This window comes from Rattus norvegicus, chromosome 1 (genome assembly GCF_036323735.1).
Source record: "Rattus norvegicus strain BN/NHsdMcwi chromosome 1, GRCr8, whole genome shotgun sequence".
Taxonomy (NCBI): Eukaryota; Metazoa; Chordata; class Mammalia; order Rodentia; family Muridae; genus Rattus; species Rattus norvegicus.
Genome location: NC_086019.1, coordinates 261,522,575 through 261,550,515, shown reverse-complemented (window position 1 = coordinate 261,550,515; position 27,941 = coordinate 261,522,575). Strand labels below are relative to the sequence as shown.

At 40.2% G+C, this 27,941-nt stretch overlaps 1 long non-coding RNA gene across 1 annotated transcript; it reads right to left on the bottom strand.

The window, feature by feature from the left end:
• Window positions 1-17,105: 17,105 nt before the first annotated feature.
• On the bottom strand, window positions 17,106-23,628 carry LOC134485249 (uncharacterized). Its single transcript, XR_010063293.1, has 2 exons — window positions 22,999-23,628; window positions 17,106-18,064 (listed from the first exon to the last, which is right to left on the bottom strand). It is a non-coding gene; the product is annotated as an uncharacterized LOC134485249 (long non-coding RNA).
• Window positions 23,629-27,941: the final 4,313 nt, after the last annotated feature.

Here is a 27,941-nt window from a genome sequence, read left to right as displayed (position 1 = left end):
ATGTAAGGCACTGAGGCACCCTGTCCCCAATTGATTCTGACTGGTAAATAAAGATGATGCCAGCAGCCAATGGCTGGGCAGAGTAGACATGTGGGACATTTAAGATTACTGGACTTGGGACAGAGAGGAAGGAAGAAGAGGGAGATCCATTATACTGTGGAAGGAGAAGGAAAGGAGAGATGCCTGAGAAGTGTGGAGGACAGGGAAGCATAGATAGCCTGCGAAGGAACTGGGAGAGTACAGCCTAAAAAAATGGTGGACTGTGATCTGGGATTGTAAGCCAAATAAACTCTTTCTTTCTTAAAGATTTTGTCAGGGTATTATTATTGGAAGAACAAAAATAAAATGGGGACAAATGTACATGATGTACACATGTACAATTTGTTTTTACATAGCCCTATTGATCCCCAGATCCTCTTGTTCTTAAAAAACGGTCTCTTCCATAATCATGTCTTTATTTTGGAGAGGCTTTAAAATGTTAGACTCTGAGACATGGATGTACTAAATTTCCAGATCTCTTCTTGCTGTTGTGAAAGTTCGAGAGCCTTTGCCACTTGAATAAAAGAGTGGTTAGGGATGATGATGGTACAGCAGGAAATAAGAGAGGGAAAAAAGTTCAAGTAGCCCTGGACGCATTTGCATGTGTTAAAAAGGTGCATTTTTCTGGGCAGTGATGATCAGTAGATGAAGAAAAGTTGTCAGAACTGAGTTGCTGAATCACAGAAGCTCTTAACTGTGGAACCTTCTGACGCTGGTGATTGAAGTCAGGCAAGTTGTGTTTTACACTGACTTTGAGCTTATCTCAGCCCACCTGGACGTAGTCATAAAGGCTATTGTTATTGGAAAAGTTTGTTAACTGTCACGAGTGGAGGAAAGTGCTTATCTTAATTTAGACAGGACATAGCATTTTCCAGTGATTTTATTTTATGGAATTCAGTACTGTTATGGCACTTAAAAATATTAAGTTAATATTCATATTAACAAAAACATATACAATGTTATTGTTAATAAATATCACCTTTGCCAAATGAATTTAGAAGAGGTTATAAAAGCACTTTTGTAGATCCTGTAAGAGCACACATATACATGCACATATATTTATAATTATATATTTTAATTGAAATTTATAATATATAAGTATATTTTTAACTGTTTGTTGTACCTATAACCTAATATAACTATAGAGTTATAAATATATATGTGTGTATATAGTTACCAAATGGTTACATTTTCATAGAGATACTGACCAAAAGCTTTCTACTTTATTATTGTGTATTATTCTTCCTATTTCTTCATATCAAGGAAATTCATTATAACTTTGCTTCTGTTAATGGTGTTTTATTTGAGTGGTCATTTGAAAAGGCCATTTAATTTTCTTGAGGGTTTTCCTGAGTTAGTGACTCCAAAGATTCAATATAGGAACAGTCATTGTCCATGTGGTAACGAATTCTTAAACAGTTACTTTCTTACTGGGTAAAACAAAGTAAAGTGAGTTAGGGAGCACATTTAGGTGTTAATGGGATAGAGGTCAGGAAGAACCTCATCAAGGTAAAACCTAACTCTGAAACTTAAAGAGTGATATTGGAAAGCCACTGAAGGAGGACAGGGTTAAAAACAATCAACAATTTTCAACAGAAAGTAAGAAAAAAGGTTCACAAGTCATCAGATGTCTTATTTTTTAAGGTTGTAAAGCAGCATGCCAGGATAATATAATATTAATGAATGTCAGAATCATATAATTTTCTGCTATAGTGATGCTGTGCCATGGATTTAAAATATGATCACTTTTCTTTAATGGGATTAAACAGATGGAGAAGGTGTGTAGAGCCACTGTATCTGTAGATTTGAAATTAGACAAGAAAGAATGAGAATGGGACAGAGGTCAGGGTTTTCGTCCTGCATCCATGTATACCACAACCTCAAAGTCAGTTTTGCAGAGAGAGAGTTTTAGCTTATAGTTGAGGACAAGAAAGTAAGCCATGGAAATTAATCCATTTTTTTGAACAAAAACAGTTACAAAAGAAGAGGGGAACCTGAAGGGAATCTCTCAGAGGTGTAGCAGGAAAACCAGGAAGTAGGAAAAGTTTAATTTGGCACACATTTGAATAAACTGACAAATACATTATTTTTATTATGTATCATATTTTTTGGATTACAATCTCAAAAATCATTATAATATAGATCATTATAATTATTATATAGATTATTATATCTATCATATAGATTATTATAATATAGATCATTGATTCCTTTGTGTTTTTTACTATTCAAACTTTCCCATATATACATCTCCCTGTTCTTTGCCAAATTCACCAATTGTTTTTACATCTATCTTTATATTTATATCTATCCCTAAATACATAAGTACAACTTGCTCAGTCTGTATAATGTTACTTGTATGTATGTTTTCAGGGTCGACCATCTGGTATTGCTAAGTTCCACAGATTTGCTTACATAAAGGGGCACTTATTTTTTCAAACAGGGATTTGTAACAAGAAATTTTTGAATAGAAACACTAATGTTACTAAAAATTGGAAATGGAAAAGTTGCAGAGAGATTATTTACAGCCACAACAGTGTAGGAATAGGTCTGTAGGTCTTGTTTGGTCTATGAGTTGAAAATTACAAAGTAGAGACAATGTCCTCTGACCCTCTGATAAGACACAAGAGGAAAGACAGGGTGATGAGGGCTTAGAATCAGAGCTGTGGAGGGTCATGTGACATATTCTGTTCTTGTAGCTCAGAGGTTTATTTTCCTAACCATATTCCTGACTATATTGATGCAAGACAGGAGAGTTGATACCCAGGAAGAAAGTCCTAGATATTACCAGCCACATACTGACAGGAAACTTCTCTCCTCCAAGTGACTGAATACAAATATAGACTATAAATATAAATATAGAAGTGACTGAATATAAATGTGGAAAACCCCATGGAGATCTGTAGGACAGTCCTAGGGACAGGGGGACTATTTTGGTCCCCCCAGACTTTCCCGAGGCCATTTTAAATAGAAAATGAACTTTTGTTCAGTCTAATTATATCCACAATGGGCTGGAGTTGGGCCAGAGACAGATCGGTTGTGCCTTTGTCCCATGGACCTGGGGAATTTGAAAAAAAAAAAAAAAACACCTTTTTTTCTGTAATGAAAAAGACTTTATGGGTAGCTAACATTTCAATTCCCTTTTCTTATGTGTCTACTATTCAAACTTAAATCCACTGTCTTATATTCAGACTATAACATACATTTTCCTCAGTGAAGCTCTTTTCATTCTAGACCCTTTCTCACTTTTTAAAATATAAAAGTGTGGAAAATGATCTTTCCAAATGAGGCTATCCCCCTTAACCACATTGCTGATTTATAGGTATGGGCTTTTGTATTGTTTGCTTTGAGTAATTTTTTTTTTTGTATCTCATATTAAAGCCACTTTTTTTTCTCTTCATCCCCCTTCCTTTCCTTTCTTCCTATATCTTAAGAAAAGCAGTTACGGTAGTTTTCCAGGAGAAGGCTAACTACTGAGGAAGCTGATTTGTGCTTGTTGTGGGTGTTCCCAGAGTTTGCAGCTTGACTGAAGTCACCTCCCACTTTAGCAGTATCTCTTCCATTCAGAGTCTCCACATGGCCTTCTCTGGGTAAGGCAGCCACAGCTGTGCCTATCATCTCACTAGAATTGTCATTGGTACTTTTTTCTTTTATGCAGTATGTCGTTCTCTTATGTCATAGGCATGTTGTCCTAAAGCAGTGATTTCAGACACCCTCCTACGTGTTTACATGTATGCCCAGGTGGGATCTTGAAGAATTCTGAGCATAAAACTTCAGCCCATTTCTTCATTGCATCACATGCTGGACACAAAATGAGAACAGGAGCTGCTTAGAATGAGGCCACAGAGGGATAACATACAACACAGGCTCAATCCCAAGTTCCCCCGAGGAAGTACACAGGTAGTGTAGCTAACAGTGGTCATTAAAGCTGTTCTAGGCTTCACTACCAGAGCCTCTCAATCCAACAAGGCTTGTGACTGTAGAACAAAAACCAAGTGGTTTTGCACTATATTCTCTGTAGGACACAGAAACAATGGAAAATCTTTCTGGTCTTTAGAAACTCAGCTGGTTCACTCCTTCTTTAAAAGGGGAACAAGAATACCCTTGGCAGGGAATAGAGAGGCAAAGATTAAAACAGACACAGAAGGAACACCCATTCAGAGCCTGCCCCACATGTGGCCCATACATATACAGCCACCCAATTAGACAAGATGGATGAAGCAAAGAAGTGCAGACCGACAGGAGCCGGATGTAGATCTCTCCTGAGAGACACAGCCAGAATACAGCAATGCCAGCAGCAAACCACTGAACTGAGAATAGGACCCCCGTTGAAGGAATCAGAGAAAGAACTGGAAGAGCTTGAAGGGGCTCGAGACCCCATATGTACAACAATGCCAAGCAACCAGAGCTTCCAGGGACTAAGCCACTACCCAAAGACTATACACGGACTGACCTTGGACTCTGACCTCATAGGTAGCAATGAATATCCTAGTAAGAGCACCAGTGGAAGGGGAAGCCCTGGGTCCTGCTAAGACTGAACCCCCAGTGAACGTGATTGTTGGGGGGAGGGCGGCAATTGGGGGAGGATGGGGAGGGGAACACCCATAAAGAAGGGAAGGGGGAAGGATTAGGGGGATGATTGCCCGGAAACCGGGAAAGGGAATAACACTCGAAATGTAAATAAGAAATACTCAAGTTAATAAAAAAATATTGAATTAGTTGATATAAAAAAAAAAAGAAACTCAGCTGGTACCTCACTATCTTAGGAAGAAACTTGACTTTCATGGCAGCTCAAAACACCCCCCTGCACCCATTCTGGCTACTCAAAGTTGGCTGACACTCTATACAGGATCATAGTTTTTGTTCCAGAACCATTCAGAGACAAAGATCATGACATATTCTGATAGAAAAGTTTTGGGATCTTGGGAGGGTTTTTCCGACGTGAGTTCTCAGAGAATGCTTACATCAAGCTGCTAACTTCTTTCATCGTCCCCTTTCCATTTCTCCATCCAATCCTACTTTCCCGTGTATTTATTGATAATGGTAGATAATTATTCAAGAATACTTCTTACTTTTTCATCCACTTAAAAGATAGCTAGCCTGAAATTTGTTATCCTCCCAGAAACTTCATTGCTTGAATATTTGGGAGGCGTGACTCTGGTGTTTGTTAATGTTGTTTGCCATGGTATCTCATGTAGAAGAGACTAGAGATGCATCATTTCAAAGAGTTCAGGCAGTACGGCATGGTGTGCTGAGTCTCTGTCCTAGTTGACAAAAGCTCACCAAAGTCGAGAGGCTTCATAGATCTACGGGGACCTGTGTGCTTTAGAGAGCGGAGGTGACTGGGAGACCTGGCAATGTGGGTTAATCAGAAGAGTGCTGATGTAACAGTATAAATTGTGTCTTTTCAGGGTAGAGTATTCATTCAGTATTGCAAGGAAAGTTCAGGTCAAAGAAACGCTATTTAGTAAAGCAACATTATATCTGAGTGAAAAATTACTCCCCTTTGTCATTAGTTCCGGTACTTTTTGTTCAGGACCTTAATTTGGACACGGGACTTCCCTGTTAACTGCATAAATGGGATTAATGACTTGATTCCAGCAGAGAACATAAAATACTTAAGAAACTGTTTTAGCCAGATGACACATTATTATTACCCATAAGAGGTGGGGCTATTAGCATTTATACACGGTCTTTTATTTGCAAAGACTGGCTTGATGGGATCTTTATACACATATTATAATGCCAACAGTCATTCCATGGACCTCCATTTGTCATGCTTGTATGTACTTGTAACATTAAAAATGTGTAATATTAAGAATGAGAAAATGTCTACAGAAACCTGCCGTTGCCTGTCCCCTGGGTGCCATGTGGAACACCAGCTTTTCCACTTAGGATTCTAACCCAAGTCTCCCCATTCCCTAAGAGGTATTAGAGATCTTGAATTCAGTTGTAATGATGCTATGGTTTTTGTTGTTGTTGTTATTGTTTTTTTTTTTTTATTTTTTGCCCCATGAGGGCCATAAAGAGTGTTTGGGTCATCGGAGAGTGAAGGATTTGGGATGATGGTATAGTTTATTTTCAGGTATAAATTTTAAAATTCTTTAAAAAAAAAGAATCATCACCTTTTAGCAAATTAAATCAGGCTCAGACCTTCCCCCAAGCAGTCACATATCTTTAGCCACCACCACAGCCAAGTGTATTTGGCAGAGCCTTTAGAATAGACATTGCTTTGGTGTAGAGGGTGTGTCCCACAATTTCCACTCTAATGCCATTCATATCTGAGATCTTGATTTCCTGTGTATTAAGTTAGTACTTAATTTTGAAAACAAGACTTACCAGTCTTTAATGTCAAATTGGTATGTAAGCATTTTAAACTCATTATCACATTTAACTCCTCAGAATAGTGCTGTGGAATATATCGTCAAGGTTTGAGTGAGAAATGTTCCCCACAGATGCATGCATTTGAAAATTTGGCCCTCAGCTGGTGGTGCTGTTTGGAATGATGATACAGCCTTTAGGAGGTGTCTAAAGGAAGGGAGTCACTGTGGGGAGTTTATAGCCTTATCTCACTTCCTGTTCTCTGTCTGTGTCTGTGTCTGTGTCTGTGTCTGCGTCTGCGTCTCTCTCTCTCTCTCTCTCTCTCTCTCTCTCTCTCTCTCTCTCTCTCTCTCTCTCTCTCTCTCTGTGTGTGTGTGTGTGTGTGTGTGTGTGTGTGTGTGTGTGTGTGTGTGATTCCTGCTTCTGCTGCCATGCCTTACTATCTATTACGGATTCTCATTTCTATAGAGATGCTAGCTAAAACAAACCCTGTCTTCCTCAAGTTGCTTTTGGTTGTGGTACTTTATTACAGCAACAGAGAAATAATTAATACATAGATCTTACTATTGTCCTCATGTTAAAGGGAGATGAAGTGGAAATGTCTGGTTTCTTTGGAGACTCAGTTGTGTCGTGAGATGTTTTTCTGGGAACTGTCTTCTTATGAGAGGCTATTTTAGCTGATGCAGACATGCAAGAGGATGTTTTGCTGAGAACAGGCACATGGTGTTTTTCTGGAAGCTGCCTGGAAAAGGGGTGTGGGATGTTTTGCCAGAGCGGATACTTGATAGAACACGTGACGTTTGGAAAGGGTATAAAATCACCCGAGAGGCAGTGGACGGCGCTCTGTGGTAAGGGCTCACCTTCCCACTCTTCGCTGACCATCGGTTGTCAAGACTTTGTAGAGAGAAAAGCACTGAAGAACTTCTGATGGTGCTCTGGCACCTTCCTGTTCCAGACTCTGGCCAGTTGGCCAAGCCTCGAGGTTTCTTCAGACTCAAGCTGCCATCGCTGATTTGTGAACGGTGTTTGCGAGGGGATAGAGCAACTGCTGCTGACTCATGTGAAGTGAACTGCACAGCACAGACCCGATTCGCCCCAAAGAACTATTTTAAAACAAGTGCACATTGTCCTTTGCCATATTTCCTTCCCATTCCTACTCGTGGATGGTGGGTTAGAAAGGAGGTTAACGCTTTTTAGTACACTTATTAAAGTAGGCTTTGGAAAACACAAGCCTATAGAGAGACCTGTGACTTGGAGTTGGAAAGATTTCCTTGACAATTCAAACTTTACTCAGACCTTTTCAACTTAGCTATTTCTACCTCTAGGATACTCCACCTGGAATGTACTGACTCTCAATAGAGGGGCAACTTGGGTTGGTGTTTGTAAGCAGTTGCTCGTTACTTGTAATTTAGCTTACTATAGATAGTTTTGTAAATTCAGAAGCCAGGATCTTCACTTGAATGTGAAATGTCCCCCATAAACTCCTGTGTTTAAACGTATGTTCTCCGTCTAGCGATGTTTCTTAAGCTGTGGAACCTTTAGAAGGTGGAGTCTTGCTTGAGAAAGTGAGTCTCAGGGGCTGGGTCTTAATATCTTACATCCAGGCTCCATTTTCTGTTCACTCGTAGTTTCTTTACTGTGCAAGAAATGTGACCAGTAGCCCATGCTCCTGCCTTCCTGCTGCCATGACTACTGTGTCACCGTGGACTGTATCCTTCCAAACAGTGTCAAGTCATTCCTGTATTAAGTTGCTTCTTTTCGGCATTGGTCCCAGCAACAACAAAAGTATCTAATGTGTCACTCTGAATGCTTTTATTACTATTTTCGACTGTTAGAAACAATTAATATTTATGGAAAGTTTATTTTGTGCTGGGTGCTAAGAATAAACTGTCTTTTTTTGGCATTGACTTACTTAATACCTTTGTGGCAATACTCCTACTTTGCAGATGATGAAATAAAGCTTAGAATTCATTAATTAAGGTGCAAAGCTACTCCAACTGTTAAGTGCTCAGGATATAGTAAAGCCCTTTGTGTTTGAATATCCACACTATGAATGACTACCTCGCATCGAACTTCTTAGAAACAAAGGACCGTAGACTTTCTGTGCTAGTGAGCTACTGTATTTCTGCTTTTGGTAAAATCAAAGATGGTTCCCCCACCCGGGATACACCAGGGTAGCTATCTCTCACGTTTCAGACACTAGAAGAGTTGAGATCATAAGGACAGCTCTCAGGTATTGTTCTCTGCTCACAATTACCTTGTAATTTACTTCTCAGGCAGATCAAAGACAGGGTATAATTTTGCTGTGTTTCTCACTCTACTCCACATTGGCTTCCAAGAAAAAGGAAGACTTAACGTTTTTCTTCTGAACTCGAGACCCCTACATTTCAGCTGGCAATCATAGATAACATAAAATGCCTAACATAAACTCTGAAGCAATTTGGCCTTGCTAGAAGAGGCAAATATTGTTTTACGGCCCACTGGTATTTTCTAGAAATCATTTTGCTTGAGGAAATTTGATAAGGATAACAAATATAATTGGCCTGGCTGACATTTCTGCATTTCTCTGTTTCACCTTCTGCCCTGACCACTGCTGGCCAAAGCAGCACTAGACAGTGAGAAAATATGTTTTTTCTCCTGTTGCCAATTCCAAAACCTATACCATTATAATTTTTTCATGATAAAAGACCCTACAACCTGGCTCTTATGATTTGTGGTGGATTTAATCAGTGAACCTCCGTTTCTGTGATTCTATCTACCTATTCCCCCTATCAGGGTAGATTATCTTGCTCTCTAACTGCCTATGTGATGACGATGGGAAAACAAGGATGAATTAACTGCATTCTAGATGCCTGATGTATCTCTTTGCTAAACATAGGTCTCATGGAATATCGTACAGCTGTGTGTGCACATATGCAGGTATGTGCACTCCTAAAATTTCCTCCTTTGACATCTGAGTATGAGAAGGAAATGGCTCCAGTGGGAAAAGATCAGTATTGCCGGAGTTTTCTCACATATTACTTTGAAGAAATATCCTGTGTACAGCAGAAAAGGGTTAGAAATAAAGGCTGGAACATGAAATTATAAGAGGTCTTTAATATACATGGTGAAGGAGCTAAGTGAAGAAGTAAGACATTTTGGTAGAAAGTTTCTCAAATTATATAGTCTTAGATATATACCAAATACCTCTGAATCATTTCCTTTTTTTTCAAGATGAGTATAAGGACTTCTGTTTTGTCTTACAGAATTCCCGTGAGAATGAAATTAGATATAGTATATCTCATCAACCATGTGGTTGGGATACATTGTATGAGAGAATAATCTAATTTCAATAAAACGAAATGAAATTAAACAGTAAATAAAACTTTGAAGGTTTGGTTCAGGTTTGGCTGTTTATTCTTTTACTTCATTTTTCTTTTCATATCGGTCTCTGAATTGTTATAGAATGGATAGAAAACACTAATTCTGTCTTTATATTCTCAGTCAAAATACTGTTAGGCAACATCAAATATATGGGGCCATTTCTGCCTCTATGTGTGCTTGATACTTCCAATGCATATACTTTTGTTGTATTAAGTTTTCTGGGAGACACAAAAATAATATTTATTTATTCCAGATAGAGCGCCAACGACAGAGCAAAGACACTACTTTACTCCCTAAGTCTTCCAGAGCAAATGGATGATTTTAACCAGTATTACTTACAGAAGCAGGCATGGAGGGGTGTCTACAAGAACATTATGCAACTCGTGGGCAGATACCCTGCTGAAAAAAAGTCTACCCCAGATCTCAGCACCTACCAATCACTTATCTATATCTGGAACGGGGCCTCTTGCATGGATGTGCCCCATGGGAACCCCTATCCCTCTGTGAGGAAATTTTAGAGAGCGCGACCATGCCAGGATGTTATGTGGCTTACCAGAGATGATATTTGGCTTATCAGGCAGTCATGCCCAGAGATGGTGTTCCACAACAGTTGACATGATTAGTCAACGAGCCCAAATACTCTCTCACAAGTTACTGTAATTCATTAAGCTCGCAGGGGTAGATCAGTATATCAACACGAAGCACATGCTAAGTTAGAGCATGGGCAATGCGTTCAGACAAACCTGATTTCCAGCTGTGTTGCTGTACATTCACAGTAAATTCTCTTAAGAGTAAAGTCGGACACTCAAGTGAACGTCGTTCTTTTCCCTAGTGCAATAACTGTTTCCAGAAGGAACTTTTATCTGCAGTGTGTGGTAAGTAGGTATAAGGTACGCCTACTTACATGACTGCAGAAACAACTATATTTTGAAGTGTACCACTTGCTTTTCGTTTTCAATGACGTACTTAAAAAAAGTTTCTTCAGTTTTTGTTAGTGTGTATTCATTGTGCTAATTAACTTGGTGTCATTATAATATTTTAATAAGTGTGCATCATGTCCTATAGTCAATCATATGTGTTATTTGTATGTGATCTCATTCTATTTCCCACCCTTGTTCCTACTTCCTCTTCCTGCTCCTCCCAAACGGTGCTCCTCTACTTACATATCATTATTTTATTCTATTATTTTTAACATTTCTAATTGAAATAGTACTATATCACTTGCCTCCTTCTTTCCCCGCTCCAATTTATCTCAGATACCTTCCCTCAAACCCCTTCCCTGTTCCCCTGCTCTCAAGTTGATGTCTATATATTTCGCCTTTGATAGACTGTAACCTAGTTTGGTCCCATCAATAACCCTAGTTTGGTGCCATTGTGAATAATGCTGCAGTACACATGACATACGTACAGGGATCTTCATACTAAACCCAGGAATGGTGAGGTTTGGTCAAGTGGTACTTCTGTTTTGTAGATTTTGACGAACATTCAAACTAGTTTTTTTTTTTTTTTTTTGCTGGCTAGACTAATTTACATTCTTATCAATTTTCTATTTGAAAGATCATTTTCCCCAAATCCTTTCAGGATTGTTTGTTTCCTTGGTGCTTAAAACAAACACCCAACCAAAACAAGACAATAACAACAATAAATACCAAAACAAAAAAAGTATGTCTCTAATATTTCTGTGTGATGATAAATTCTCTTTCCTCTGTCATTCTTTCTTTCTGATTATATGACTTAATGAACACACAACAGTTTCTAATTACAATTACCATGCCTTGGTGTTCTTATGTTAAAATAACAAATTATGCTTTATTTTTCTCTTTTAGTTGTGATGAAAACCAATAATTGATGATTTCCACAGTTATTTTTGTTATTTTATATATTAATTTTGTTTTTGCTGAGCATATCATGAATTGTTGGAAAGCAGCAATTATATCAGTATTTTTTAAAAATTAAGTTACATATGTGTGGTCATAAGTGCATTATGGCATGTGTGTGTAGATGTCAGAAGACAATTTGGGGAGTGTATTCTCCCTTCTACATCAGGTCCTAGGGAAGGAAGTCATGTGAAAGCTTTGTGGCAGCGCCTTCACTGGCTGAGCCATCTCACTGGCCCTCAGTGCTCTCTGAGGGCTTTATAGACACAGAAAGAAATCACACCCTGTTTCTGCTTTCCAGGCAAAGGAAGCAAAGTGAGGCTACGACTTTCCAGTAACAGAGCTGGTACTAAAACACGGATAACATTGATTCCAGCTCTGTTTCTTCTGATTTTGCTCTTTTATCTGATGGCACCCACGTATTTTTTTATAATGGAGTCCTAACAATATTAATAGTTTTAATATAGTTCTCATTAGAGTGTTATATGCAATATTTAAAAAATATTTTAATCTACTCTCTGAAAATTCCATACGTTTGTCCAATGTACCTTGATAATATCCACCAAAACTTTTTCCTTACTGTTTCATACCTCACCACCCTCTCATGTTTACATCCTCCGGTTTGCTGTTAATAATCCCTGAGTCCAACTAGTGCAAATAATTCTCATCTTCATGCATACGCATAGAAACAAGAGATCATACAGGTTATGGGACAACTCAGATATTTTTCTTCCTTTTTACTGAAACAATGTCTCTCAACTTATGGATCATGTTTCAATGTTGTGTTTATGATCTAACAGTCAGAAACATTCTAGTCGCCTACGAACACCATCAGCTCATTTCAATCATTGACAGAACAATTAATTGGATGCTTGTAGCACCAGATGAATACATTGGTCTATGAAAGCAATGGATCCAATTTCCTTCAGAAACGTCTCTCTCTGGAAGTGGCTGGAGGAAATAAGGGGTGTGGGGGGAATTCTGGATACAACTTCAAATGATCAATTTGGTTTCAATTTTCTGCTCTTGCTAGATAGACATGGAAAAAAATAACATTGTGTTATTAAAGGGAAAATATGTTTGAACATATGTAGTTATTAAATTGGAAGAGCAAAAGCAATAAGGGAAATAAAATTTACACTGCAGTTGAACTCAATCAACAAGACTAGACTTAGCCCGCCCCCCAAATTCTTCATAAATATTTTCAAGGAGTTAATTAAAAATATTTTTTTCTCTTTTCCTTTCTTCCATAATCCCATCTAGCGGTACATGTGCTTCTCAGTACACAGGGGTAGTTGTGTAAGGGCACAATGGTGGGTGTCATATACAAAGTGAATTTACAATGATTATGGCTTCAATGACTTAGATTTTGTGAAATTCTGATTATTTATCTGATCTAATTTTTGGCAAGTTAGAAAACATTTTATGCCTTGTTCTCAAACTTAATGCGAAATAACACACTGAATTCAAGAAAGAATGTAAACATGAAGATAAAATTTCCTTCCTTAGTGAAAATTTATTTTTATTCTTTCCGAGTCATATTTTTTACATCATCATGATTTCCTTACTAATATAAGATCTTTGGGGTGAGTTCATCAAATGAAATGTTCTCTGTGAAAAATTCCAACAACAATCGATTAATCATATTCCATTTATTATGCCTTCTAAATATAATCTTAACTTACAAAAGTCCAAATGAATCTATTCTGTTTATAAAAACAATGGGTCCGAGCTCTCAATTCTTTGTAGAAGTAATGAGAAATCTCAGTCTACCCAGATAAGATTAGTCAGACTATTTGAAATATGGGATTGAGGAAAGTAATATTTTAGTTATGTGTGTTTTGAGGTATAATTGCCCTATAGTTAAGAAGCTTGAAAATCAGAAGATTAGATGATCCACTTCCATGAAATGATTAATAAATAAGAGCAGAAGCTGACCACAAGGTCAGAAGAGACAAGAAATAGATCACTAACTACATGATAACTATAGATGCCTCCTTAGAGAAAAAGAAACACCCATGGGGCCGTTATGGAGTAAGACTGCATAGGACGAGGATGTTGCATGCAGTACCTGGGTTTGATAGTTGAGGCCACTAGCAATGGGATTGTTGGTATCTATTACTGTGTATAGACTACTACTTGTTTGATTTTGCACAATCAATTATGTGCTATTGATGATAACTTTCTTGGCTTGTAAGTTTGCAAGGCAGTTCTTGTATCAGGGGTGTCAGAAGAAAAAGACATGTCTGTTCTTTAGGAAGGCTTTCTTTCCTTATACTCTGTCTTAGGGTTTTACTGCTGTGAGCAGACACCACGACCATGGGAACTCTTATTAGGACAACATTTAACTGAGGCTGGCTTACAGGTGCAGAGGTTCAGCTCATTGTCATCAAGGCAGGAACATGGCGGGAACATGGCAGCATCCAGGCAGGCATGGTGTGGGAGGAGCTGAGTTCTACATCTTCATCTGAAGGCTGCTAGCAGAATAGTGAAGGCAGCTAGGATGAGGGTCTTAAATCCCACACCCACAGTGATACTCTAATAGTGCTACTACTCCCTGGGCCAAGCATGTACAAACCACCACACACTCGCAAAGTAGATACTTCATACCTAATACGGCTTCAGAATAATTCTCATTTTTTCCTATGACCCTAACTTACCACATTTAGCTCATCTAAGGGTGGTACCTTACTCTCTGACTCAAACTAGACCTCTGAGTGTCTGTCAAAAAACGTGGAACTGAACTTGGAAGCACATTCAGCCTCTATATGATCTGATATCAATCTGTGTTAGCAAGCAGCTCATGCAGAAATTAGAAGAGGCAGGACGCTATTCGCTAGATGTAAGACGTTCATGGTTCAGTCATCATACTGCCTCTGGTTCCTGAGATAGCTCATCCTTCAACACAGCTCCTTTTCTGGTCAAAACATTTAAACCATTTTATTTTTATTCCTTTAGTTTTATTTCACCCTTTAACCTGGAAGAGGGCCTGTGAGGTCTGCAGCGTCAATAGTTCATATGCTGACTTTCTGGAAATTAAGAAAAATCTTTTCTCCAGCGTCGCTCAGACCAGTAAGTTCAGGCATTGCTAGAATGCGTGGGGCTAGATTTTAGTCCTTATTGCCCTGTGCTGCTGGCTCTTTCCCAGGGAATCTAAATAGGCTCATGCAGATGTCTTTGGAGCCCTGCTTCCTTTGTTCATATCCACCTTTACTTCTCAGCTCTTTTTTAATAGCTTTGAATTAATCTAAAACACCCAAGGAATATCATCAAGATAACTTGTCTTATAACCAAGTCTTCTGATCCTTGGGAGAGTGATGCTTGTCATATCTGTTTGTGGTGGCCTTTGTAATTACCTATGTATGTAATAACTATTGTGGGGCAAGAAGGTCTATAAGTCGGTGTGAAAAATAATGCATAGGGATAAAATACTAGCTAGTAAGAGTCTCAAGTATCTTGCTTGCTTCATGTTTTATGATTTGAATTATTGGAGCAAAACAGAAAAATTGGTAATTCAGTGGTAAGTACTCTTTGTGGTGGTGTTGGACCTGGACGTTGATTCCCAATGATATTCCCAGGATACTAAAGAATGGTACCTACTCCTTACATTTTGTAGACAATTTAACTAATAATGGAAATAGAGCAGAACATGGATGGCTGTTGTTCAGCAGATTGAATAATGCTTCAAGCTTTGTTCATGGGCTGCAGTTCATTCAAGTTGTTCTTGTCATTGTGCAAGGTCAGGAAGTGTGTTCACAGGTACTAGATACAGCAGGAAGATTCAATCCACGGTCCAATAATAGAGTAGGATGAGGAAAAAAGATTGAGGGGGAGCTGAGTAAATGGATGAATTCATCATTGTCATCGTCTAAGATTTAGTGTTAGGGTGTCCATTTTTACATTTTCTTGAGGTTTCAATATAATCCCTTTAGAAATCCCAGAAACATTTGTTTTTTTCTTGGCTGAACTTTTTAATAAAAACGACATAGAAGAACAGAAAAGTTTGAAAGTCCGAAAAAGGAAGAGAATTGGAGGAATTATGTGACTTGATTTCTAGCTTTCCTGTTGAGGATATATTATTAGTTAGATGCAAACAAATAAACCAATGGAATTGGGAAAACCTAGGAGTGGACTCTCATGTATATGGCTGTTTTTTGTTTTTACAAAGTTGTTCAGGTAGTACTTTTGATACATTGTAGTCAAACAATTGACTGTCCACATGTAATATACAAAACTCAACTCAAAATGAAGAACAGGTCTAAAGTAAGCTAATTTGTAAGGCTTCTTTAAAATTATCTCAGGATAAAATTGTGGTAACCTTTTCTGGAGTAAACAAAGATTTCACAAATAGGAATGAAGAGTTAAATTTCAAAGAGTTAGTCACAAACAAAGTTCAGACATGCCTGAGGGAATTTGAGATAGGGCTCACGGGCTGGAACCGCCCCCTCCCCTTCCTTCACTCCCTGAGGATGGGTCATCCCCCTGCTGAGTGAGATGAATCATCCCACCCCACATTGCTGAGCTGCTAGATAGCACTTACTCTTTCCTGATGTAATCCCGCGCCAAAAGTAACTGTGAGTCCTTTGAATTAGCCAATCCTGTGTAACCGCTGGCTTCCCCTTATATAAACCCCTGCCTGAAGAGGCTCGTGGTCGGCTCCTCTCTCTCCTGCGTGAGTTGCATGGTGTGTCGGCCCGAGACCTCGTTAATAAAGCTGCCTCTTGTTATTACATCATGAACGGCTTCTCGAGTTTCATGGGGCATGCCGCCATCCCAAGACTGGAGCGAGAGTCTCCCCAATTTGGGGTTCTTTCATTTGTTCTTTCAGGCAAAATATGAATGATAGAAAGGTGGATTAGACTGCACCGAATGTAAATACTTTTCTCCTTGGATGAAGCTGTTAGAAAAATGAAAGAGCGACATGAAATGACATTTACCAAAGATTTATCTGATGGAGGTGAAAGATCCCACGCAGAGAGACCCTTACTCAAGTCTTGGGAAATTGCGGACCCCAGACACAGAGAGACCATTTTGGATGTAATAAGCAAAGGCAAGGTTTATTACGGAGACCTATTACAGAGATCTCCGGGCCGACACATATCCCGCGCAGGAGACAGAGGTGTCGGCCCCGAAACTCAAAAGTCAGAGGGTTATATAGAGAAGGCTAGGGGGTTTTGGCGTGGTTACATACAATTGGCTCATTCAAACATAGCAGTGAGAACAAAGCAGAAAGAGTACGTGCTAGAAGTCAGGGGCTTATCAGGGGCCGGAGGATGGCCCTCAGTGAGCTGGGGGGAGATGTCTTCCTGCCAGACGTCCCATGAATCAGTCCCATTAACTCAGGCTGGTTCCTGCATTCCTTTTCTTTATGGCTTGTCAGTCCTGCCTGAACAGTGTTTCCTGTGCTCCTTTATCTTTATGGCCTGCTAGTCCTGGCTGCAGGGCTTAGCCCTGGGTCTGTGGCCTTTTGGGGTTTATTCTTTTAATTTTTATATTTATAAACCTAGAATTCGTATAATTTTCTTTTCATTCCCGTCTTCTCCTATTAAATAATTCTAATCTTAGAATTTTGATATCAAGTCTTATTTGGTCTCACCAGTTGTCCTAACTGACTGGTACTGTTGTCTCACAACCATCAACCGCACAGCACCCACTCAATTTTTAACAAAAGCAATTAACCTGTTTGTCACGCAGGAGCCAAAAACTAAAACCAAGAAAATTATTAATAATGGCCCAGCTGTAGCAGAGTGTAGGGTAGTCATCCAGGGAGATCTACTAAACTAGCTCTCGAACCATCTCTTATGTGTTTTTTTTTTTTTTCTGTCTTTGTCTAACCTTTTTTAAGTTTATTTATGGAGTCTTTAATTATTCTTGAATAAGCAACATTTTTTTAGTGTAGCACACAGGCTCCTTCTTTAAGGAATATCAGGTCTAATCTTTTTTTATTTTGAAGGACTACCTCTGAGAGGGAGGTTAGGTATTCTTGGAGGTCAGCTAAAAAGTCTTTGGCATCAGGATTCTATCTGGACACTATCTAAACCTATATACCAAGGTCATGACTGTCTTTTAGAACTTCTAAACTTATATAGGTAGTGATCCCTGAGGCACAGTCCCAAGAAGTGTTAGGAGTATTAACATATGTAATGTTACATCATTTGTAATAGAAATCAAGCCTATCTCCACACCTATCTCGATGGAACCCAGGACAAACATGACTGAATTTCCCTCTAGGTCCCAGCTCTCAGCCCTAACAGCTAGTACACGGCTGGTGAGGGCTGAGAATTGACGGCTGTCAGGGTGGTCAGCAGCACCAGGTACGGTCCTTTCCAGCGAGGCTCGAGTGTCTGGGCTCAGTGTAGCTGCTTCCGACCTGGAACTGATGGGATGTCTCAGGGGTCTCCAGGGCATAGGCTGCTGTCAGCTGTGAGCAGATTTCTTTCTGTATCACCTGTAGGTCTTTTAGCCTGGCACACAAATCATTATTACTATGGCACTATGACAAGTTGGTTCAGTAACATCATCTAATACAGTCAGGGGAGCTGAGGCCCCATATAAGATCTCAAAGGGGGTAAGGCTGAATCTGGAAGGGGTATTTCTTGCTCTGAAGAGAGCAAGAGGGAAGGAGTGTCACCCAATCTGTGCCAGTCTCTATGGTCAATTTGTTTAGGGTCTCTTTTAAAATTTTATTTACTCTACCTGTCTTGAACTTTGAGGTCTGTAAATATAATGTAATTTTTAATTGACCTCTAAATACTTGGCCACACCCTGGCTTACCTTGGCAACGAAAGTAGGGCCGTTGTCTGACCAGATTACCTTGGGCATTCCAGACCTGGGGAAGATTTCTTCCAGTATCTTCTTGATGACTACCGAGGCCGTCTCTCGTTTGGTGAGGAAAGCTTCTATCTATTCCTGAAAAGGTATCTACAAGCACTAGGAGATACTTGTGATCATATTTTTTTTGGTTTTATCTCAGTGAAGTTTACTTTGACTTTTCACTAAACTCTCTAGGTCTCTTTGTCTTGTTTGTTTGTTAAGCATTTACTTATTGACATATCTTATATTTTTTACTGTCTCTCTGGCTAAAATCTTAAAGTCTATTATATACACTTAACTATTTGGACAAATTTTTTATCTCTTAAATGAGTCCATTTTTTAATTTGGCAAAGTGAGTCTTTTGTTTGTTCTCTGGGGGGTATAGCTTTCTCCCCAAGTGTGTCATTGTCCTTTTATCTTTTAAACAACTTGGGCCTTTTTTTCTGTTGTACATTCTAAGTGAGGTCATCCCTTAGTCCAATCTCAGTTCCCAGTGGCTGTCTCTTGTAGGCCTATAACCAGGATAGGCTCCTGTATAGCCATTTCTCGAGCCACTTTATCTGTTTTGTTACTGTCCCATGTCACTGAATCTCTTTCCTCCTGATATCCTGAGCAATGAATAGTACTCACAGTTGTTGGCTTCATCAGGGCATCTAAGAGATGGCAAAGGCATCTGTGGCGCTGATGTGCTGGGGGGTTGGGGTTCAGCCATTCTAGTTGACATTGTGTTGTCCACCATGGCAGCACCCACTTGTCTCTGACCTTCATTCATGAAGAGAACTGTTCCTGTCTGTGGACAAGGTCCTCAGCTTTCAGCAGGGGTCAATCAGCCAGTCGCAGAGGTCTTTCCTCTACCCATGTGCTTCTGTCAGTGTTTGACACTCGTGCTGTGGTGGCTCCAGGTCCGGATTGGGCAGCAAGGTGACCAGATTGTCCCCAACCGGTGGAGAATCTAGTCCATGGCAGCTGACCAGTGGTCCCATCTTTGGACACTCTATCAGCCACTCTATCACAGTTTAAGTCCTGGATTGGGTGATAATTGTTAGTGCCCGGCTGGCAGGAGTGATGTGTTCCAAGCAGAAAAGCACTAAGCCATTCATCTCCCAGCATCAGGTACTGGTGCACTGAGACAGGTCTTAAGCTCCACATACACAGTCTATAGATATGTATACACATGGCCTCATCCAGCCATTTCAGCCACGCAAGCCAATTTGGAGAGCAATTTTCTCATGAGCAAGGGATAGGGGCAGTCAGGGATGACCATGAAGTAGTGGGTGGGTTACCTGGCCCACGCCAAGGTCCACTGTTCTTTGGGCAGTCCATAAGTATTGTTCGTTGTCAGTAGCTCTTTGTACTCAAGGTCTTTGGATATTGGCCCACTGGAGCATAGGAGCACAGAGCATTGGGTCCCTGTATCCACAAAACAACTGGGCAGGCTTCTCTTCTATCTCTGTGTATAGCCAGCACCAAGAGGCTCTCCAGTGTCCCCTCTTGTTCTTTCTGGGGCAGTCCCTGACCCAATGTCCTTTTTTTTCATATTAGGCACACTGATCTTTAGTCAGGAATTCTCTTCTGTTGTCAGGTACTATCTTCCTAGGTTCCCTAACTACTGTGGCCAGTATGTGTTCTTCTCTTGTCTTTTATCTCTCTTTAGCTCTCTAACTTCTTTTTTTTTTGTCTCTTTTCTTCCCTAGCTTTCTGTTCTTTTTACCTCTTTCTTTTTTAACCTTACTTTCTCTGTAACTTACACTAACTCTCAGCAACTTAACTTAACCCTTCAAATTTTTGTAACTTTTTCTTCATATCTTTTCTTTATCTTAGCCAGATTGGTGGGGCATTTTCTAGCCCCTCAGAGACCCACCCTTGGAGCCTGGCAGCAGACCTGGCACTCCCTACCTTTAGGCGTTTGAAGAGAGCAGGCAGAAGTGAGGGCCTTCCATCGTGTCTGGAACATTTTTTCTGGCCTCTAGTAGGATTTCGTCTTTCCTCGGTGGTAAAGAAGACCTGTAACAGTTACTAACAAGCATCTCAAATGGGATGGTGAGAAAACAAGGGAATCTTGAGAATAGAGGTCCACTGAAGAGGGCAAATAGCATTTAGTCACACAGCTAAGCCAGGAGGCTTTCTTGGGACAAAAAGACCTTGTGTCTGTGAAACAGAGAAGTGAGCAGAGGGGCAGTCTATCTGTTACAGGTTGTCTCTCTGGACTTAGATTTTCCCTTAAGGAGTACCTCCCTTTAGTGCCAGCTCAGTGGCTTTATCGCTCAAGAGACCCATCCTCTAAATGGCACTAGGCTTCCAGTAACAACTAATAATAAAAGGATGGAGAGACGATAGAACCTGAGTGTTAGATACTAAGCAGCTGACAAGAGAATTGTAACCAGTTCACCTGGGGCTTCTTGTCTCTTATATCTAATAAAGAGATTGTTAATACTATAGTACCAACCTTTAATAAAAAAAACTATAGCTCTCTCCATGTCTCTGAATATCAGGACTGTAGTAGTAGTCCTTTACCAAACTGTCTCAGTGGGCTAAGGGCCCATGGAAACGAAAACATTAATCCTGACCTCGGCCACAGCCAAAGCCTGAATTCTAAATTCAAACTGGCAAAACAAAACAAAGTTCTTTACAGTTTGTTGTAGATTCTTTGAAACTATTTTAGGGGCTTCTCTGCCCCCCAACCTGGGACATTTCGACCACAGGGGCAGGAACTGGCTGCTGTGGGGATAGGATCAAAGGCATTCTCCATGCTAATGATGACCAGTGAGAAAAGTAATTTAATGCTGGAGACTGGCTCCTCTCTTGGAATAGGGCCAGCAGATAAGGCAGGCTCCTTAAAGAACTTCTCTTAATGAGCACCCTCTTTCTGTGAGCAAGAGTTGAAGGTCTGGTCACTAAAAGCAGAAATTCCTTTCTTGTTCTTGTTTTTCTTAGAGTCCTCTCCCACCTCACTCTCAGCCTTTTTAGATTATTCTTTATGTAGCATTTTTAACACAGCCTGTCCCTTTTTTATAGCCTGTTGACAGCATTTCTGATCTTTTAGGCAGCTACGCACTAAGTGCCATACCGGCTGAAACTCCACCTTTAAGATTCTTTGTTCTCAAGCAAAATTTAAATCCTTTTCTAGCTTATCTCAGCTGTCCACCGTGAGATTCCCAGAGATGGCGAACCAAGGTGTAGTAATTCACTAAGAAATCTCTCTATAGTGTTTCTTTTTACCTTAAGCCTTTTACTTTTAAACAGCTCCTGAAGAGCCAGAAAAATTGGGAGAGACTTGAGAAGTCCCCATGCTCGCTGCAGCAGCTCCGCAGCTAATTTCGCTCCCCCCTACTGTGTGTTTCAAGCACAAGCACAGATAAAACACTATGTTTTAAAAAATTAACGTTGGCTATCAACCAAAACACCGACACTAGAGCGGGGTCCATAAAATTAAGTTTCTTACTCACTATACTTGTTTCATACCGGAGGCCTAATCTGGGGAACTTTTTTATTTACGAGCAGTTTTGTCCTAAAGGTTTTTGTTAATGTCTGTTTACACAACTGTTAACAGCAGCTAGGCTGATCAAGGGGAGTAAAGGGAGGGGCCTCTCTCCTTGGGGAGGAGGCTCAAGAGAGAAAGACAAAACTCCCTGGCAGAAAACAATTTTTCTCAAGCAAATTATTTTTAACTCTTAACTTAAGCACCAAGAGGACCAAGTAAAACTCTATGACGAACAAAGCAAACAGTTTCATGATTTCAAACACAGTCGTCAGTCCAAGATTTTAAACACAGTCGTCAGTCCAAGATTTTAAACACAGTCGTCAGTCTAAATTTAAAAACGAAACAAAAGCCAAAAAGACACTCGACAATACCACAGAAAACAAGCCAGACAAACAATATCAAGACAAAGCATCTTATAACCAACTTTCACAGATGCCTGGTACCTTCAGTACGTGGCCCAAACTGCAGCTTAACCTTAGCTGCTTTTGGGATGAGATGGACCATCTGATTCCACCTCCCAACAGGATTCCAGAGTGTCCTCTTGTCCTAACGACCAAGCACACTTGTCCGTGCCTATATTTAAATAGGCAGCCGAACTCGACCTCTGACGGAGTGGGATTCCTCGTCCACTCCCGCCTAGGTAAAAGGAGCATTCCATCTCCTTTGTTCCAGAAAACCAGAGTCAGGTCCTCCTGACTGTCCATAGCCGGGCTCTCCCGACTGTTCTCCGCCCGTGGAACGTCTTCCAGGGGCTGCAGCCTTGCGGGCCCGGGGCGTCCCCCCTTCCGCAGCCAGAGGGTCCTCACGAACCACAAAGGCAGCTGCACTGAGTGGGGATACACATCCACTCTCCTAGAACAGGGCAGGAACACACATCCACCCTCCTAGCACAGGGCAGGAATACACATCCACCCTCTCAGCACAAGGCAGGAACACACATCTGCCCTCTTACCACAGGGCAGGAATACCCATCTGTCCTCTTAACACTGACCAGTATTAAGACACACATATACACACACACGGCGGAACCAAAACAGAGACAGACACAGACGGACAATTGCGGCGCCGCTCACACAGAAACACTCAGACAAACATCCAACTCACCTCCAAGGGGTCTTCGGAGTCTGGGGTGGTCGCGAAGATCCCGGACGAGCCCCCATAAATATGAAAGATCCCACGCAGAGAGACCCTTACTCAAGTCTTGGGAAATTGCGGACCCCAGACACAGAGAGACCATTTTGGATGTAATAAGCAAAGGCAAGGTTTATTACGGAGACCTATTACAGAGATCTCCGGGCCGACACATATCCCGCGCAGGAGACAGAGGTGTCGGCCCCGAAACTCAAAAGTCAGAGGGTTATATAGAGAAGGCTAGGGGGTTTTGGCGTGGTTACATACAATTGGCTCATTCAAACATAGCAGTGAGAACAAAGCAGAAAGAGTACGTGCTAGAAGTCAGGGGCTTATCAGGGGCCGGAGGATGGCCCTCAGTGAGCTGGGGGGAGATGTCTTCCTGCCAGACGTCCCATGAATCAGTCCCATTAACTCAGGCTGGTTCCTGCATTCCTTTTCTTTATGGCTTGTCAGTCCTGCCTGAACAGTGTTTCCTGTGCTCCTTTATCTTTATGGCCTGCTAGTCCTGGCTGCAGGGCTTAGCCCTGGGTCTGTGGCCTTTTGGGGTTTATTCTTTTAATTTTTATATTTATAAACCTAGAATTCGTATAATTTTCTTTTCAGAGGCATTGGTTCTAAACAGTAGAGGACTTTTCAAAAAATATGAAGCCAAATAACTGAATAAAGTTGTACAAAATATTTGAAAAGACATTTTACTGAGGAGATGATAAAAATTGCAAATAAGAAGAGAAAAAACCCTCATCACTATTTATCATCAAAAAGAATGCAAATTTAAGTCGCAATAAAATACTACTACTCTAAATTCTTTTTTTTTTTTTTTTTGTTCTTTTTTTTCCGGAGCTGGGGACCGAACCCAGGGCCTTGCGCTTCCTAGGTAAGCGCTCTACCACTGAGCTAAATCCCCAGCCCCACTACTCTAAATTCTTAATAGGAAGGTCAGGTTTTAGAAGCCTGGCTATCTCAGGATGGTGAGGATCTGGAGTAAACTGAGTGCTTATGCATAGTTGGTAGTGGAAGAGTAGGCCAAAGTTTTTGTTTCCTAGAACTGGACAAGTCTGTTCCTGGGAAATCCACCCCTTGTGGGCAGCCAATCAGGAGCTGCCTCACCATCTGACCTGAGGCAAAACAAACAGAATGAGTCAGCAAAAGTTTCTAGGCTCCCCCTGGAAAGCCCCTAGAACCCTAACCAATCCCAGAGACACCTACGACCCTGGAGATAGAGCCAACTAATCAGGACAAAGGTCACTGACTCCTCCTTGGCATTCCAATCAGCTTTAAATTGAACCTGTGAAGCTCACATATCTGTTTTCCATCTGATGTATGGTTGACCTATGAATGCTGGATTACTGCAGAATAAACGATCTTTGGTTTTAGATACTATTTGAGCCTGGGACATCATGCTTTTGTGAATCAAGGACCCTTATAGAAGCAGTGGGAAATGATATGGTTATTTCAGAAAACAGTTTGTAAGTTAAAACATTAGCACAGATTTACCATCTCAGCCCTACAATATACTCTCAATTATTTCCCCTACAGAAATGAAAACATATAGCTATGCATATACTTGTATGCATATGCTGAGAACATCTTAATTTACAATAACTGGATATTATGAAAGATTCCTATAACTGGTAAATAGATGAAAAATTTTTCAATTTAATATAGTGCCACACTATACACAGACAGCAACACGAGTGAAGTTGAAAAGAACATTAAAGCAAGGAAACAAAAGATTGAGGATTTTTTTTAAGTGACACCAAAAGAAAATGGGTCTCTAATTGGGATGGATGTATGGAAAAGTTAGTGAATGCAGAGGAGGGCTTTTGGGGGATAAAGAACATTTTTAATGTAATTATTATGGTAGAGGTTATATGGCTGTGTGGATTTCTCCACACTCATCAGAATGTACATCCGAAATGAGTAATTTTATTGGACATAAATTATATGCCCCAAAACTGATGAATAAAAACATCCTCTTTACTTACAAAGAAAGTAATACACAATAAAAAGTAAAACAGCCAGACAGAAATCTGTTTTACTGCCAGTAAAATGTGCGTAGCTCAACTTTGCAAGCTTGAGCTCAAAAATCTCACAGGGGTCTTATTCTGCCTCAGAGTAAGTATTTGCCCCCGAGGAATACAATTTTCATGATGCTGCTATGCAGATAAAGCAAAGTGTTGCAGGGGTCCTAGAGCAGACTGTCCGTGCAAGATTGAAAGTGAAGGCTGACTGAACGTGGAAGTGACTTGCACTTAGCACTTGAATAGTAAGAAGCACAGCGCAGCAGCAGCAGCAGCAGCAGCAGCAGCAGCAGCAGCAGAATGATCACAACCAAAACACATGCAGAGAGAAGTGTTCCAACATGGATGTTAGCCTGCCCTCCACAAGCTTACTGAATAGAATGTTTTAGCCACTCTGTGTTTTCCAGGTAACCATATTTATGAGATCAATGCTATTATCATCTTTATGGAGAGAAGCTTAGAAGAGTTGAAAGGCTATCTCCAACCATTATTTTATTGACAAAACGCTAATTCAGTTGTTTATTTAAAACTATGTAAGAAATAAAGAATGAAAAAAGAAGGGGGAAAGTATGTTTATGCGTGTGTGTAACTTCTCTCTCTCCGTTGTCTTATCTCTTGCTTTCTATCTTACCATCTTTTCCATCACTTCCTCCCATATGGAAATCTATTCATCTCCCCATCCTCTGCAAATAGGTACAAAAATTCAAAGTCAAATAAAATTTCTTTTGGGCTCTTCAACACTGTTTCTATGACTATGCGTATACACCATGCATGTTTGCGAGAGACTGATGTCAAAAGTCTTTTCTTTCTAGTGCTTTTTCTTTTTAAACTAGAATCACAGGTGTATATCACCATCTCTGGCCTTTTCCATGAGTACTGGGGATTCAAACTCACATCTTCATGGTTTGCACAGCAAGTACATTATCCACTTAATGATCTCCCAAGCAGTATATGCTCTGTAGTTCTGAACTCTTTATTATCAGTGTTTGATTGTTAGTGTTAATTATAGACTTAACAGAATCTAGTGCTACCTGGGAGATGGACTTCTGAGCATGTCTGTGGGGGAATTATCGGACGAGATCCAGCATTCAAGATATTGAGGCCATAGACTGGAGGGTTATTTTAATTAGTTTAACTAAAGGGAGAAGCACTACCCACTGTGGGTGGCACCATTCCCTGGACTATATAAAGTAGAGAAAGTTAACTGAGAGGATGAATACTTTCACCATTTTCTCCTTCTTGACTGTAGATGCAATTCGACGAATTCCCTCAACTTACTGCTGCAGCAACTTCTGCCCATGCCACCACAAACTGTAACCTGGAATTAGAGTTAAATAAACCCTTTCTTTCTTAAGTTGCTCTTGTCAGAGTATTTTATCACAGCAAAAGGCTAAGAAACTAAGATAAGATGCTGCAGAGAGGTCATGTCTGTTTGGAATGCTAAATTCCTCATGTTTTGAAAAATCAAAACCACAAAGTTTGGGAATCTTCCTGCTATAATTCTATTAAATATATTTTATATGCCTTTAGACTTCATCTCTGGATTATTAGATTTGCATTCTTGAAATAATTCTATAGGTCTTGTGTGTTCTGGTCCTGCTCAGTTTTGTTCTTTTATGTGTCTGAATGTATTAGTGCCTCAACCTGTCTCCTATCTTTTAAATGAATCCTTCCGCTTATTTTTGTTCATTGATATGATATTTCTTTTAACTGGTTGACTTTATTCCCGACACTTTCCTTTGGTTCACTCGTCCCAATTTCCTTGTTGAATTTTCTTCTGTATTTTTGAATTCCCCGTTTCAATGCTATTATATCTACTTGATTAACTCTTTTATCTAGGTCCTGGTTAATTTCAATCACTCTGTCCATGTGTTTCTTTGTGTCCTTTATGTGCCCATTTACATTTTGTAAGAATAGGAGTCTACAGTCTTCTTTCTCTGATTCAAATTATTGCATTATCATTGATTTCTAGGGTTGAAGAGCTTCGGGTTTATATACGTGCCACAGTGGCTCCCCTTACCCAAAGCTTTTGTTGTAGGATGTCATACAGGTGAAGGCAGGTACAAGATAGAACGAGGCATGTCATTGGATGAGAAGGAAGGACGGGCGGGAAAAAAGTTTTAGAGAGAGGAGGAGACTGGAGCGAGTGGAGAAGCAGCTGAGAGAACATGGAGGCTGATGTTAAGATTCCTCTCTGCACATTTACAGGTTGTTATGAATATTCTTAAGGGATGGATGTGTACAGGGCTTTGTATGTCTAGGTGGGCAATGATATATTATTAGATAAGAGGTTATTGTGTTGTGTGTTCTTTCATGTTGCGATTTAAGTTCAAGAGAGCATGCAGTGGCTGGAGACCCTAGGCCACCAGGGAATTGGGATGTGTGTGTCTGGCATGGTGGCAACCAGCCTTGGGAACTAGATGGGTGGAGAGATTGTTGCCAGGGTCAGAGAGAAGCCGTCATCAGCAGTGTGATATGGGATGCAGCAGAGCAAGTAAGACACTTTAGTGACTGAGATAAAGATATCTACCAGATATCTTGGGGCACTACAGTGCAGGATCAAGTGCAGGATAAAAGACAGTATTTTTAAAAATAATTTTACAACAACATTTTGTCTTTTCGTTGCTGTTGTTGTTGTTGTTGCTATGTTTTGCGTGTCTTTGAAGATGTATGGGTCCTCCAGTTTTCATTTTGCCCTGTTTCCAACTCTTTTAGTTTGTTTCACTTTCTATGAGTCTTGCTACTGAGAGTTAGATTCACTTAGATTTATGCTCCTTGTTGCTGTTTAGAGGGGCAGACAGCTGCAGTAATGTGCAGTGATCTGATCCCCATCACGCTTACTTGTGGTAGAACACACTTGTGTATTCACTTGCCCTGGCAGTAATGTTCACA